The sequence below is a fragment of the Schistosoma haematobium genome, chromosome 2 (genome assembly GCF_000699445.3).
Source record: "Schistosoma haematobium chromosome 2, whole genome shotgun sequence".
Classification (NCBI taxonomy): domain Eukaryota; kingdom Metazoa; phylum Platyhelminthes; class Trematoda; order Strigeidida; family Schistosomatidae; genus Schistosoma; species Schistosoma haematobium.
The window spans coordinates 4,043,307-4,055,383 of record NC_067197.1 but is presented as its reverse complement, the minus strand read 5'-3'; the positions used below and the strand labels follow the sequence as shown (position 1 = coordinate 4,055,383).

The window sequence follows — 12,077 nt, the reverse complement described above, 5'->3', positions numbered from 1 at the left end:
TGAATAGGATGCCTCACTAGAGGATTAATAATTTACAGGAGATGGAGTGTATTTGTGAATTTTCAAGTGACTTTGGTGTTGTAGCACTTTCGGTAATCATACTAAAAATGGTGACGATCTAGACAGTGATTGTATTAAAAGATGACAATTAATCATTCGATTTCCTAGATGTTTCTGTGAAACTTTCACTCAATACTGACTGGATAAAAGATTTTCAGCCTTTCTCTGGGTCTCTACAAACTATGTCAACGAATATTTGCGCATTCCTAACAGTTAATATCTCAGTTCATAGTTTCTTCTGAGTAAAATGTACAGATTTTACTCTTTTATGACTGCTGACTGACTGTTCATTGAATATTATTCAATAAACTTATGATATCATTGGTGAATAACTTCTTTCCTACACTAGGTTGTTGCTTATAGTGTCTGGACAACGAATCCAAAGTATTTTGTGTAGACAACTGTTAATAAACGATTATATCTTCTGGATGACGGCTTTCGTAGTTCTCCAAGTTACCACCCCATACAATAGAACTGTCTTGACATTTGTATTGAAGATTCTGACTTTGATGTTGGTTGATAATAGTTTTGAATTCCAGATGATCTTCACTTGTAGATACGCTGCTCTTGATTTGCCGATCCACGCCTTCGCGTCTGCATCAGATCCACGTGTTCATCAATGATGCTGCCCAAATATGTAAAGGTTTTCACCTCTTCCAAATCTTATCCGTCAAATGTGACTGGATTGGTGCATGCTGTGTTGAATAGGAGAATCTTGCTTTTCCCTTTGTGTATATTGAGACCTACTGTTGCTGAGGCTGCTGCTACACTGGTCGTTTTCTGCTGGATTTGTTGTTGCATGTGCGATAGAAGAGCTAGATCATCTGTGAAGTCTAGATCGTCCAATTGCATTCTATCTGTTCACTGTATCCCATGCTCCTCCTCCCCAAGATATCGACGTCTTCATGATGCAGTCGATTACCAAGAGAAAGAGAAAGAGTGAGAGTAAGCAACCTTGCCTGACACCGGTCTTTACTTCGAACGAGTCTGTGTGCTGTCCTCCATGCACGTTAATTATTCTAGTGTTGACAAATAAAAGCAAACTAAATTGAACACATAACAATTTGTTGATCACATTCTATAAAACTCATTAGCTTAATTGTAATTGTAATGTCATCATTTTATCATCATTTCCTATCATCGACTATATCATGACCTTTTTCACTTACTATCAATGATTCTATTCAGACATATCAAAGAGTTTATAAATTATTCATAGACGAATACTTTCTACATAGATAATGAACATACAGCTATGCCATTGTGGCCTATATGGTTAACACACACATATATATATACAAACTTCTTAATTATTTAGGTCAGTTAAAACAAACAATATAAATCTTATCGCCATTTTGATAAGATTTATATGTGTAAACTGACATTTGTTTATCTAATTACATGGTGTATTCAATCGGTGCGACTGATTTACAATCAAAATAATTATTCTTAAAGCACATTTCATGTCAACCTGTTGACAGTTGTTTAAATTATCTCATCTAATTGAATATAGATCTTATTCAACCAAATTAATTCTGTCATATCTATGATAATTATCTTTCATGTCGATGATGTAACATTTAGGATTTCTACAATATATCATAAGAATATAATGTTGTCATGGTTATTGATTAAGCAGTGAGATAATAAGTCAGCGTTATTGAAAATAAATGAATGAAGCATTACTAGTTTATTATATTTATTATCTTTTAAGAATTGACTAAGTAAACATTGATTGATCTCTGAATAGTTAATAAGATTATGTTTTGAATGTTTGAGATTATGAGCTAGACCACCATGGAAAACATGGAAGCATTGGACGACTGTCTCGTCCTATTGTGGGACTCCTCAACAGTGAGCATACACGAACTCAAGATCTATCAGTGTCGCGCGCGAACGAGTAAACTATAGACCACTGAGTCGGCCGGCATCCAACTGTGTTAATGTCTAACTTCAACCAATCCACTAAATTCATCGATAAATCCACCATTGTCTTCAGTGGTTAGCTGCCTCTACAACAGACCTGGTTGAACTCCACTGGTCACTACTTCTCACTAGAACTCCGAGAAGTATCTGTTGAATCTAGTCACTAGTGAGAATATGTTGATTCATATCAGATACCAGTGCTCCCATGTTCCCCATGGTTGTCTAGCTTCAATTGACTTATGATCTTAACCATTGAAATTACTATAATATCCACAAAAACCCTTCTGATAATATCATGTTTGTCTAATAGTTTTCAGAGTTGATCCAAATTTCAATAAGGTTTATAGTGGCTATAATGTGGTGTACACCATGTTTCGATGTTAACTGGTTAGTGGTAGTCGATAGGAAGATCTGAAAATCTAGAATTCATGTTAGTTAGCACTTATCAGGGAAGTATATTTGTAATCTAAGGTGAAACAATATTCTTCGTTAATATATGCTGTTCTAAATCTCAGGAGAATTGATAATCGCGGAGAAATTCACAATTGACCACCAGTACGAGTGAAATATTGACTGGACAAAATAAATGATCTGTTTGATGATCACATACATTGAATTGTCGAAATGATTCAAAGACAGGGTGCCAATAATTTATGAGCAGAAGAAAAAGGTGAATAGTTCCTATAAGGAAATCAATACTGAATGTGCGTATTCTACTAGAATTTTACATTATTGAAAATGATGATGATCTTGAATTTAAAACTATCATTGATTGAATTGATAAGATTAGTGGTGGTTGTTGAGACGACCTGTGGGCAACATTGAAGTGAGCTTGAAAATGTTCACCTACTTACGAGTGTTAAATGAGGGTTATAAACCTGTGTGCCGAATTAGAATTGTGATTTACAGCTGATAGTTAGGGTCAGGAATTAAATTTGGGGTTTTTGTCATTAACTGACATCAGATATCATGCCGAAGTAGTATTTAGACAAATGAATGAATTTAGCGCCAAAATCCAAGATCTGTTATCTGAAATTCGATCGGTTTGTTCATAAATTATAGTCTCACCGTGAAGGTCTTATTGGTTGAACATTAATCAAATTGAAAGTCCTTCTTCGTGTATCTGATCAAAGGATTCAATCCACGAGGAATTCCGACAAGTGAGATGACAATTACTTAAAGGAGCTTTTTAATAATTGATCTGATACTAATCGAGAATTTGCGCAAGCTGAAGTAAAACATTTATTTGACAAAAACAGATTAGTTTTGAAAACTTTTGAATCTCATACATCCGGTTGTTTGTAAGAGCCATAATTCAAATACTTCAGTTAGCGCAGTTAGATACTAATATTACTACTACTATTACTACTACTACTACTACTACTACTACTACTACTACTACTACTACTACTACTACTACTACTACTACTACTACTACTACTACTAAGCATTGATAACCCAACTTCACATTGCATATCGCAACACATATTGTGATGAGTACTAACAGATTTTATGATTGTGTTTTTTTTAAAATTTGGATCATTCATTACCGTGTAAGCTTTTAATTATTCTTTTTCTTATACTGAATGGAAAAAGCTTGTTTACCATGTGAATTACACATAAGATTAACTAATTTAGGTAACCAGCTAATAATTAGGTGGTCTACAAAAACTATGAACCTTAGTTTCGTGCTAATTAGCATTCTTCATGTCGTCGTACCCATGATCTTGAGGGAAATAATGTTAACTAGCTCCATATTTTCAGATGTTACCATTAAGCTATTCCTCGTTTTAGTTAATTCATTGAATTATATCATATTTTTTAGTATCATCAACGAGTTATCCACATTATGACTAGTCGTAATGTGAAAAGTGTCCAACAGGTGAATATTTAATCCAGTAGTATATGTACAGTCAGGTGGTATTTAAAAAGGGTTAGACTATAACTTATGGACGACCTTTAGTGACACTAAAGTGACCTTAGGAATGTCCACTGACTTACTAGGGTTAAATGATGGTTATAAAACAGTATAAAGAGTAAGGAATATGAATTACAGTTGATGGATAAGATTAGGAATTAGATTTCTGGTTTTCACCAAGAACTGACATCACCTAAAATGTCAGAACGCTATTTAACCGACAGAATGAATGAATTTCGCGCAAAAATCTAAGACCTGTCATCCTAAATCTGATTGATTCGTCCATAAATTATAGACTCGCCTTAAAAAGTTCTATACTAAGAGGGAAATCGATACAAAATACAAAACAAAACATCATCATTATCAGTGTACTTTATTGTAATTTGTTTATATTTATTTTCTGTTGTTGAATTAATTATACATTTTCAGGTTTTTCTTTGACTGAGTTCATGAACCGATTGATGTTAGACCACCATTGAAAACCTGGAAGTAATGGACGGCCGTTTCATCCTATTGTGGGACTCCTCAACAGTGCGTGTCCACGATCTCGCCCGCGGGATTTGAACGTAGGGCCTTCCGTCTCGCGCGCGAACGCTTAACCTACTGGAACACTGAGCCAGCATCCAATGGTGTTAGTGTCTAACCTTTCTTTGTTCATTTCTATCTCTTTTTTTCTTTTTAATGAAAATTGAAAAAAAAACCCATTCAAGTCTATGTTCTTATAATTTGATTAGAGAAGTACATTTTCTTTTAATAAAAATGTGAATATTCCATCAAAATCTCTTGTTTGCTTATTTGTTTTACATTCGTGTTTGTGTACATATCTATGTATGTATGTGTTTTTGTTTGTTTGTTTGTGTGTGTGTGTACACATGTCTATGTACATAAATATAGATATGACTGTTAATTTGCATCTGTACAACTGCATGAATGAATTATAAGATCATGTAAACAACCGTAACAATCTAATAGTAGCATAGTAACTAAAATCTACAAGAAGAAACAAACAAAAATTAGCATTTAACTATTTTAAAATTAAATAAATAAATAAAAAAATTTCGACAAAAAAACAAACAAAAATTTGATTTGAAATTGACTCATTCATCAATTGGTAATGAATTAACCAGTTACTTACTTACTTGCTTACTTACTTACTTACTTGCTTACTTACCTACTTACATACTTACTTACTTACTTACTTATTTACTTACTTACTTACTTACTTACTTACTTACTTACTTACTTACTTACTTACTTATAGAGTTGTAGTATTTAACTCGATCTAAGACTGTAAACAACAATGTACTACTGAACAAGTGTTTAGTTTTCATACAAAGTTTTATGATTACATGCATTTGTAATACAGAGTTAATGAGTGAAACTTTAGTTCTTATGATGAATATAATTCTTTTAAACTACTGAATTGGAGTTCATTGTTATGTCAGTCAGTCAGCTACAACATAGGACCCGGCATATATGTGCATCAGTCCAAGTTTCTATACCTCATTAACACAACAATCATTGTTATGTATTTGAAATCATATCACAGTTCAAATAATTTACAATTGATTGATTAATGTAATGTATGTCAAGTCCTTCTTAGTGCAGTTTGAATCCTACTGATCATTTTGCAATGTAGCCACTAATCCAGGTGACTTGAAATTGTGTGTATTACGTTGGGTTAAGATGGTGGTTGGAGGTAGTCAACTAATTCAGATATTAATTACAATGTTTTATTCAAACTATGAGTTCATTATGTAACTATTCATTAATGAACTTAGTTCTTAAACTTACTTAATTACTTACTTGAATTATTTTTCCTGGTAAGCGTTTTTTTTTAGCGAATTAGTTTTCTACGGGATGGGGACGCTAACCCCATGCCCAACCCTCCTCTTTTACTCGGGCTTGGGACCGGCAGTGACTCTAGAAGAGCTACAGGCGGAGTTTAGTTCTTAAACTATTCTTCCATAAAATAATTGATGAATCTTTGATATTCGTGATAAAATGTATAATAGGCTTTAAAAATATAAGGAGTTGATAACTTTACAGATAAACGAACAGTGACATGGAATCATCATGCATCTTTGGATATTCACCTTATTCTGCTTCTACCCTTATGTTAATTCATAATGAAAACTATTATTAAGATTAACTCATCTTTATAATTTTAACAGTCGATTTTATGATTTGATCTAAGCTAGACCACCATGGAAAACATGGATGCACTGAACGACCGTCTCGCGAGATCCCAACTCAGGACTTATCAGTCTCGCGCGCGAACGCTTAATATTTAGACCACTGAGTCGGCCGGCATCCAACCATGTTAATGTCTAACTTCAACTAATCCACTAAATTCATCGATAAATCCACCATTGTCTTCAGTGATTAACTGCCTCTACAACAGACCTGGTTGAACTCCACTGGTCACTACTTCTCATTCCAGAACTCCATGAACTACCTCTTGAAATGAGTCACTAGTGAGCATATTTACTTGACACTTTAAATAATTAAATCTAATTCAATTTGATAAATCATAATTTATGTTTTAGAAATAAATAGTTGTCTAAAAATAATTAAATTTTGATTGGAAAAACAAACAAACATTGAACCTATTGTATATTTATTTATGTTTAATTGTCACGTATAATTTGGTTGATTAACTTCCTTCAAATATCATCGTTTGCTCTTTTTTGGGGGGGGATTTTTTAAAAGAAACTATGTAAACAACGTGACAAAAGATAAACATCTAAGAAAATTCATCCATGTTCGGTACTAAATTTTGATTCATTATTGATTTTAATAGTTGAGATCATGAATCGATTGAAGCTAGATCACCATGGAAAACCTGGAAGTACTGGATGGCCATTGCACTATTGATTAAAGATTTTGGTAGATTATTATTATTATCTTAATTATTAAGGATTGAATTGTCCTGTTATTGATATTCACGACGAAATTCTGATCAGTCTTTAGTGGGAGATGTGCATCTTGGCTAGATTGCCTTGATGTATGAATGTTGAAATTAGTCCTTTTTTGGAGGAGGAAATGGATGAATTACATCTAGTAGTGAAATTCAGGACACTCATTTAATCTTATTTGAGATTCAGATATACATGAATCTCAAATTTGATGCTCAGATTGGGTATTGAAGTCGATAGTTTTTACTTTAAACATTGATGATTTCCGATTAGGATGAAACAAGTATTCTGGATGTTACTGCTAACCATATTTTATCTAGTTTATGTTATTATCATTAAACTCCATGATGTTGAAAAATAACCATTTTAAGGATGTAAATGTAAATTTCGTCAAAGTTGAGAAATACATAGCAGCTTCTTCGTACTGATTTGTGTGTTTTCGATGTTGCCTACTCAGAAGCATTACATGGAATCGAACTCAAAACCTTCAGACCTAACGGCATACTTACTATTATTGAGGTACTACTGTTCAAAATCCGTATTTATTGTTATAAATTGCCCTGTTTTAATTTTTCTATTTATTCACTAATTGTATTCACTGACCGCATATACACACATACTTTCATTAGACATCTACAACCTATGACGAATCTGGTTCATGAGAGAATCAAGAAGTGATAACGTGGTGATTCGTATGCTTTTCTCCTTATCTGTCCATAGGAATAATAATACTAGGAGATTACAATAAATTTCACATATCAAAATCATAGAAGCAAGGCTCATCGTAAACATAAGCTGATGAGTATGGACGTCAACTAATACAGTTTGTACATAATTCAAATACATTTTTCGAATATTCAGAAATAAGATGTTTGCACAAGTGGGAAATTTCTCGAGATTTAGTATGTTCCCTGCTCAGAGTTTATCACTGAAAACAAACCTATGGTATTGGATAAAGAGTCACATGTGTGCATCGGTCGGAGTTGCCACACCTCATTAGCACAGTAAAATGAACATCGGATTCGTAGAAGTAGTTAATTCAGTGGTGGAAATATATAAAAGAAAGATTGCAATAAGGATATAGTACAGGAAGAAAGAATTAATTCGTAGAAAGAAAGATATGAAGCGATTTTAATCTCATAGCTTAAAGGAAGACAGAGAGTGTATACACCTACACCATTGTGATCGATTCTGAGCCATGTCACCAAGAGTCTCCAACCAATACTAGTAACATGGACCCCAAGTGAACTGAACAATAGATCTTTCACTTCTATTCATCTAAGATTCCTTGTCTTGAACATTAAAAAATTCATATTCATAAGTGTATTTTCATAAATTTATTAGTCTTTTTAGCAAGACAAAAAGTTAACACAACATGATTAATAATTTTATTGCATTGTATAAAGATTGTCACTCTGTGCTTATGTAGAAATCATCCAAGAAAATCCTATGAAAAGCAGACTGTTATGTCAAAGATTGATAGTGGCTATCAGTGGAATCCATGACGCGCATTTCATACTATTTGGAGCTTATCAACTGGATGTACAAGTATCTCAGAACTGATGTTGTAAATGATTCCGAAATCTATATTTTAAAAAAATTAGTAAAATGAATTAATAGTTTCCACTTAAGGTCATATACGGTTTATATTTTGTTTACATACATTACAGCATGAGAATTATTTTTGTATAGTTGAATTCATGAATCAATGTAAGCTAGATCACCGTTGAAAACCTTGAAGCACCGAACGGCTGTTTCGTCCTAGTATGCGACTCGACTCATAAATTCGTTTGTTAACATTACTACAATCTTCAGAAACCCCATCCTGATCATAATTATTCTTGCAATCTAGCCAACAACGAAGTAAATTCAAGACCAGTTGTATATTAAACAAATAGACTGATCAGTTGCAGTCCTAAATAAAAATGGGAAGATTCAAGGAATCAATACCAAGTGAATTTAAACTTCACCCCATCGCATAAGCAAGTGGCTATCAGGACTCAGTAGCTAAGTGGATAACGCGATGGCAAACGTTGCTATGTTCGAGTCTTAAAGTGAATATCAACTCTGAGATGTAAGTAGATCCAGCTGACGAGTCTCAAATAAGACGAAACGCACGTTTTGGATTCTACTGCTAGCCATTATCCATGTTTGCTCGGAATTTTTGTGAATCAAAGCAATATCGAGGCAATCCACATAGGATGAATATATACCAATATGACACTGGTCAAATGTAGTCCTAAAAATAAATCGGTAGATTCAAGTAAAGATTAACATCGTCGTGGATGTGCACTGCTGATGACGCTCACGATGGGACGAAATGGTCGTCTAGTGCTTCCAGGTTTTCCATAGTGGTCTACCTTCAACTGACTTATGATCTCAACTATTGAAATTAGTACAATCTCCCGAAAACCCCTTCTGATATCAATATCTCATCAGTTGTATATTTATTAACCAATCACATTCGAAACTAATCAAGATGACTCAATTCTTGTGATTGGTTGATTGAATTAATATAATCTCTGAATCCCTATTGGTTAATTTTTGAATGACCTTGAATTCAGTTAAATTGTCTGCATTGTGCACCATTATTTAATTTTTTTTTGTGTGTGACAGAGATGAAAATGAAAAAAAACTTGTGAATTACCACTACTACTATTATTACGACGACATGGTTACATGGTGATTATTTGTCTTTTAAATCATAATATTTACCAACAACAACAACAAAAAAAGCGGAACATAATCAATGGAAATCAATAATTATTGGAATAAAACAAGAGAAAAAAGATGTTTGATCTTAAATGTTTTAAACTGAATGGATAAATTCATATATATATATATATATAAATGGATATACAAAAACTGTAAAAGTAAGTCACTCATTACGTTTACATTTTGTCTATGATTCTTTCTAGAACTATTTATCATCTATTACCTAGAGTATTAAAAATTAGAAAAAAAAGCTTTAACTTAATCATCATTTATAGTAATCTAAGCTTTATTCATAATTCCTTTTTTTTGTAAACATGTATGTAAAACATAGTTGTCGTTGGTTATCTTCTATTCTTACCAATGTAATACTATTTACACTTACGCAAATTCTTCAAAAGAACTGACAATAGATAAAGTACTTTCTTGTACCCAAAGAAGAAAAAAAAGTGGATGGTACCATACATATATGTGTTTTATGACTTTGTTTTCGTCTATAAGAAAGTAAGTAGTCAAGGTACAAGAAATGTTCCTATTCATTACTTTATTCTTTTTTTTTAAAGAAATGTAACACAAGAACTATCGGCTTTCTTTCTTTAAACACACACACACACACACAGAAGTTTAATGTTCGCGTAGTTTGTTTGTTTTTTTCTTTTTAAATATTTTTTTTTCATTAGGAAAAGAGAAACGAACAAACAAGCAAACATTTAAGTTGTTGTGTCATTTATACATCAGTTTCTGATATAATATCTGTATTAGGTGTTTATGTTTTGATTCAGGAATGATAATCTCATTGAGATGATAACAAGGCTACCTTTTTCTTTTCTTTTTTTTAATTTTTAATATTATTACACATTCACTCAGTTACACACACACACACGCATATCTATATACACGGATACATACACACATAAATATAGACATACATACATAGATACATACATGGGTTGTTACATAGAGAAATTTAGTAATCATTAGATTATTACCATTAAAATTTTTTTATGTGGGTTTTTATCTTTTTAGGAATAAAAACAGTTTTTTCCTTTGAATTATTTATCTGTTTTTTCCCTTTTTCCTCTTTAAAACAAAAAAAAGAGGGGAAATATACAACATATGTAAAACTTTGTCTATACAGTTTTACATTCTTTAAGAAAGAAAAAATTTGGTAACAGTTGGTTTTTAACATCTAAAGTAAGGTTATTACTATTACTCTTTCTCCTCTCCTCCTCCTCCTCCTCTTCCTACTACTACTACTACTACTACTACTACTACTACTACTAATAATAATAATAATAATAATAATAATTGTGAATGGAAATAATCTAGCTGGAGGATTATGGTAGAAAGAGAAAATGTCAAGTTACTTTTTTAGTTGTTGTAGGTTTGTTTGTAAAGTTTTTTAATATTTAACAACAGTCAATAGTCAATCATTCTAAGAATAATAATGACTAAAAAAATGTTCAATGGTTGACAATATTAAACATCATTTATTAACGATTAGATTAAATTATATTATTAAATGGTTTAAACGAATAAAAATCTATGGTTGAAATTTTTAGAACATTCTGTTACTAAATTAGATCATTGTCGATATATAAAATTAATCTATTCAATGATCCAATTCTTTGGATTTATCAAGTCAAACTTAACTGATGATAATTACAACAGTCAGTCAGCTGCAACATAGGACCAAGTACATATATGCATCGATCCAAGTTGCCATACTTCATTAGCATAACAAGATGAACATAAAATTCATAGAAGTAGTTGTTTCAACAATAGTAATATATAAAACAAAGATTGCATATAAGGACAAGAAGGAAGAATTAGTTCGTAGAACGAAAGACATAAAGCGATTTAATCTCACGGCTTAAGGGAAAAGAGAGAGAGTTTGTTTGTGTGTAAACACCCACGCCATTGTGATCGATTCCGAACCATGACACACACAGTCTCCAACTACTACTAATTGCGTTAGTCACGCGGACCCCAACAAACTACTCCAAATCTACCAACATGACTACGACTAAAAGTTAGTGAAGTGAAGCATTGATACCACGTTTTGCTTTGGCCGTCCCTAATTTCATTCCAACCATCCCCAATACTAGTCAGCATTGTGTGTCGTGGTAATCGGTGTTCAGGCATACATAACACGTGGCTCAACCATCTCAGTCGATGAAGATTTACAACTCCATCAACTGATTTACCATCGTTCCCTAATACGCTTTGTCTAACCTCACTATTACTTTTCCGGTGATCCTGATAATTACAACAGAGAATATTTTTATTTTTCATCCTGACAACCAATCAATTACTGGTATCAATCTTTGACATATTATTCATTAGTATAAAGCGTTTAAATATTCTGTAAGTTAATAAGGTTGATTACTGTAGATTTATGTAAATCAGTAGAATAAAGTTACAACGATTTAACATGTTCAGTCTTTGATTACCCATTTCAGTAGTGTGTACCATTCAATAGGTAGTCACCTAACCGCTACTAGTAAAATGCAAACATGATTTAAGTTTTTAAAAAACATCTA

At 32.5% G+C, this 12,077-nt stretch overlaps 1 protein-coding gene across 1 annotated transcript in view; it reads left to right on the top strand.

Moving 5' to 3' along the window:
• The first annotated feature begins 9,440 nt into the window (after window positions 1–9,440).
• The window catches only part of MS3_00000223 (uncharacterized protein), an 88,300-nt gene continuing 85,663 nt past the window's right edge, over window positions 9,441–12,077 (top strand). The window contains exon 1 of the mRNA XM_051208071.1: window positions 9,441–9,695. The gene's annotated coding sequence lies outside the window, so the exon portion shown is untranslated. The remainder of the gene's footprint in view (window positions 9,696–12,077) is intronic.